Here is a 5,000-nt window from a genome sequence, read left to right as displayed (position 1 = left end):
TCGCAGTCGTAAGTTGCAATCCACCCCTATATCTTGCGCCTCATGAAGAGTTATATCAAGTATGCCAAATTCCCGCTGTCCCTATACATGCAGTAAGTTCGTCATGGGCGCTGGCCGGCAGGCCGCGAGACGTGACGCCCGGCGGCAAAGAGTGCTCCTCTGAGGATATAGATGTTCCGTTCCGCCGCACAATGGTGACGGTGACCGCTGCCTGCGGTGGCAACGCTGGGCAGAGTCGATACTCGCCGTGTGGTGGAAGGTAAACATTATGCGGTACATCAGTACTTTCCTAATAGTTCGGTCGTCTCACGGCACTGCTTAGTAAATGATGCAAGGCCACATATAGATGATTTATGCGAATGTCCCTATACGTGCTGTAAGACTGGGCACACAACGTGAATCGCACGTCAGCCAGACACTCGAACATGCACCACTCTCGGCCTGCAACGGAGACACACAATACGTAAACATCTGGAATGCGACAATGTCGAGTGCATCCTCTCTGCCACATTGCACCGTCGACACTATGATAACCAGAGCAGTAGGTCCACCTATAAAAGCACAATACCCCACTCCTCCGACAACTACCATTGCTCAGATAAATCAACACCACCAACACACATCCTACACAGAGGGGCACCAAATATCATCCCCCGCCCTCGTGTTATACCACATGAAAAATTGCAGAAGTGAGAGACACACATCCGCCAGCCTCTTGCTACAAGCATCGAACCGACGTGACGTATCTGACGGTGACTCAGGCATCCGCGTACTGCCACCACTATCCACCCCCCCCCTCTCTCTCTGCCCCCTTCCCACACAATACCAAATTTAACCAACTTTATCGCTTAACCTAACTGTGGCTGTACCAGTTTATCGCTTAACCTAACTGTGGCTGTACCAGTTTATCGCTTAACCTAACTGTGGCTGTACCAGTTTATCGCTTAACCTAACTGTGGCTGTACCAGTTTATCGCTTAACCTAACTGTGGCTGTACCAGTTTATCGCTTAACCTAACTGTGGCTGTACCAGTTTATCGCTTAACCTAACTGTGGCTGTACCAGTTTATCGCTTAACCTAACTGTGGCTGTACCAGTTTATCGCTTAACCTAACTGTGGCTGTACCAGTTTATCGCTTAACCTAACTGTGGCTGTACCAGTTTATCGCTTAACCTAACTGTGGCTGTACCAGTTTATCGCTTAACCTAACTGTGGCTGTACCAGTTTATCGCTTAACCTAACTGTGGCTGTACCAGATTATCGCTTAACCTAACTGTGGCTGTACCAGATTATCGCTTAACCTAACTGTGGCTGTACCAGATTATCACTTAACCTAACTGTGGCTGTACCAGATTATCGCTTAACCTAACTGTGGCTGTACCAGATTATCGCTTAACCTAACTGTGGCTGTACCAGATTATCGCTTAACCTAACTGTGGCTGTACCAGATTATCGCTTAACCTAACTGTGGCTGTACCAGATTATCGCTTAACCTAACTGTGGCTGTACCAGATTATCGCTTAACCTAACTCAAGTTGTCCCTTAACCTAACTCAAGTTGTCCCTTAACCTAACTCAAGTTGTCCCTTAACCTAACTCAAGTTGTCCCTTAACCTAACTCAAGTTGTCCCTTAACCTAACTCAAGTTGTCCCTTAACCTAACTCAAGTTGTCCCTTAACCTAACTCAAGTTGTCCCTTAACCTAACTCAAGTTGTCCCTTAACCTAACTCAAGTTGTCCCTTAACCTAACTCAAGTTGTCCCTTAACCTAACTCAAGTTGTCCCTTAACCTAACTCAAGTTGTCCCTTAACCTAACTCAATTTGTCCCTTAACCTAACTCAATTTGTCCCTTAACCTAACTCAATTTGTCCCTTAACCTAACTCAATTTGTCCCTTAACCTAACTCAATTTGTCCCTTAACCTAACTCAATTTGTCCCTTAACCTAACTCAATTTGTCCCTTAACCTAACTCAAGTTGCCCCTTAACCTAACTCAAGTTGCCCCTTAACCTAACTCAATTTGTCCCTTAACCTAACTCAATTTGTCCCTTAACCTAACTCAATTTGTCCCTTAACCTAACTCAAGTTGCCCCTTAACCTAACTCAAGTTGTCCCTTAACCTAACTCAAGTTGTCCCTTAACCTAACTCAAGTTGTCCCTTAACCTAACTCAATTTGTCCCTTAACCTAACTCAAGTTGTCCCTTAACCTAACTCAAGTTGTCCCTTAACCTAACTCAATTTGTCCCTTAACCTAACTCAATTTGTCCCTTAACCTAACTCAAGTTGCCCCTTAACCTAACTCAAGTTGCCCCTTAACCTAACTCAAGTTGTCCCTTAACCTAACCCACGTTGTCCCTTAACCTAACCCACGTTGTCCCTTAACCTAACCCACGTTGTCCCTTAACCTAACCCACGTTGTCCCTTAACCTAACCCACGTTGTCCCTTAACCTAACCCACGTTGTCCCTTAACCTAACCCACGTTGTCCCTTAACCTAACCCACGTTGTCCCTTAACCTAACCCACGTTGTCCCTTAACCTAACCCACGTTGTCCCTTAACCTAACCCACGTTGTCCCTTAACCTAACCCACGTTGTCCCTTAACCTAACCCACGTTGTCCCTTAACCTAACCCACGTTGTCCCTTAACCTAACCCACGTTGTCCCTTAACCTAACCCACGTTGTCCCTTAACCTAACCCACGTTGTCCCTTAACCTAACTCAAGCTGGTCGGTTTGGCGTTTGAGTGTTAAATGAGCCTCGCAGCTGTTCAGTTGCATTCAGATGTCGACGCCCTCAGTGTACGTCGTGGTATGGTCTGTGTCCATTGTCCGCTGATGTCGTACGCGTAACCCACACGCTGTACCGATCATCGGTCGTTACGTACAGAGTGAAGTAGTGTGATACGTGTGACCGTACGCTGGCTGTGCCCAACGGTGTCGAATCTCAATTTCCATATGTTGTGCTCGATGCTACTTGTCTCGTCTCCCAATAACAGCTAGGTTGCACTGTGGTACGCCGTAGAGGCGTGTGGGAGGAACGTACGAACGCATTGTATGTCACCCTGGGTCGCTGGGGGTGGTGGTGCGGTGAGTCAGGTCAGGTCAGGTCAGGTCAGCGTGAGCCGTCTGATGTAGTGACGCGTGTATTCCGACTTTGTCGTATTGCCTCACACAAAGTGCTACCCTGGTGGACCGCGTTCCATATCTGGGACATGCCGCAGATGCCGGTTGACAGTGGATCGCGGAAGGGACATCGCATACGTGCGCGGGCCACCTTCCACGTGTTCTCTTCTGCACATGTCGCAGTGTGTATGTGGTCTGATGTAGTGTGTCGTGACACATGACATCCTGGCATGCAAGAATTGTTGAATTCGCAAATGTAGGTGGACATCTACGTTTACTGCCCAAGATACGCAAATGAACTGGAAATCCGTTGTTGAGCGGTTCACGCTGGAGGTGAATCTGTGATGGCGACGATCGGTACAGCTATTAACCGGTTGTTTCAGCGGTACCCGCCACATCCACACACGTGACTAGGCCTATGTGGGTATGAAGCGATACGCGGCGGTGGCTTCGTGGGACTGTTCCCGGCCGGTGAAGGGGGGCCGCCCGGCGTGTTGGCCGCGCGCTGCGTGGGCGCACGCGCAACAGCCGGCTGGTGGGGGGCGCCGAGTGGCAGGAGCGCCAGCAGACGGGCCCGGCAGGCGGCGCAGCTACGCTGCGGCGCACCCTGCACGCGGCGCCTGGCGGCCAAAGTTGGTTCAGCCGAGCCCGGTGCGAAGCGCGGTGGACATCTGCAGTGTGCTGGTCTGATTGAGGACTGTGTGCGTTGAGGATGCGCCGCCGCCTGGCACTCGGCGCCGCGACGCCGTCTGCTGCTCGGTCGCCCCAGCGGTTCTCGCAGGTGGTTTGTATCGCAGTTGTGCGGACGTGTTGGCGCGTGCGCTGTGCTGGGAGAGTTCGCTTCTGCACCCAAGTGGGGCTTTGCCCTTGTGTGGCGCTGGCGTTGGAGCTGCCGGTCACCATAGGTGGCGCGTGTTGTCTCCCGCCGGCAATGCCACGACAGCACGCTCCCGGGCCTCTGTCGGCAGCGGCAAGCTCAGTTGGGAGCAAGGGTGTTCGCACTAAAACCGTCTACTCGCCTAACTCCGGGTGATTGCGCCTCTCTCGAAACCGACCAAGTACCTAGGACGGCGCTGCGCGCCGCCGGGACCTGAGAGGGTTTCGAGGTGTATCGTGCAGGGGAGCTCGGCCTCCTCCTGTTTGCAGAATAATTGAGCGGACGCTTGCGTGTTCGCGCGGGCCCCCGGGACACACTCCCGGGCGGCCGGCTGCTCAGCTCTAGTTGACGCAGCTCCCTGGTTGATCCTGCCAGTAGTCATATGCTTGTCTCAAAGATTAAGCCATGCATGTCTCAGTACAAGCCGCATTAAGGTGAAACCGCGAATGGCTCATTAAATCAGTTATGGTTCCTTAGATCGTACCCACGTTACTTGGATAACTGTGGTAATTCTAGAACTAATACATGCAAACAGAGTCCCGACCAGAGATGGAAGGGACGCTTTTATTAGATCAAAACCAATCGGATTGGCTTGTCTGGTCCGTTTGCCTTGGTGACTCTGAATAACTTTGGGCTGATCGCACGGTCCTCATACCGGCGACGCATCTTTCAAATGTCTGCCTTATCAACTGTCGATGGTAGGTTCTGCGCCTACCATGGTTGTAACGGGTAACGGGGAATCAGGGTTCGATTCCGGAGAGGGAGCCTGAGAAACGGCTACCACATCCAAGGAAGGCAGCAGGCGCGCAAATTACCCACTCCCGGCACGGGGAGGTAGTGACGAAAAATAACGATACGGGACTCATCCGAGGCCCCGTAATCGGAATGAGTACACTTTAAATCCTTTAACGAGTATCTATTGGAGGGCAAGTCTGGTGCCAGCAGCCGCGGTAATTCCAGCTCCAATAGCGTATATTAAAGTTGTTGCGGTTAAAAAGCTC

General features: G+C 51.1%; 1 non-coding gene across 1 annotated transcript in view; it reads left to right on the top strand.

Moving 5' to 3' along the window:
- The first annotated feature begins 4,354 nt into the window (after nt 1–4,354).
- The window catches only part of LOC126313492 (small subunit ribosomal RNA), a 1,893-nt gene continuing 1,247 nt past the window's right edge, over nt 4,355–5,000 (top strand). The window contains exon 1 of the ribosomal RNA XR_007555180.1: nt 4,355–5,000. This exon is cut by the window's right edge and continues 1,247 nt beyond it. This is a non-coding gene — a ribosomal RNA (small subunit ribosomal RNA).

The sequence above is a fragment of the Schistocerca gregaria genome, unplaced genomic scaffold (assembly GCF_023897955.1).
Source record: "Schistocerca gregaria isolate iqSchGreg1 unplaced genomic scaffold, iqSchGreg1.2 ptg000483l, whole genome shotgun sequence".
Lineage (NCBI taxonomy): Eukaryota > Metazoa > Arthropoda > Insecta > Orthoptera > Acrididae > Schistocerca > Schistocerca gregaria.
The sequence above is the reverse complement of the archived record's forward strand: the minus strand, read 5'-3'. Positions and strand labels throughout refer to the sequence as shown.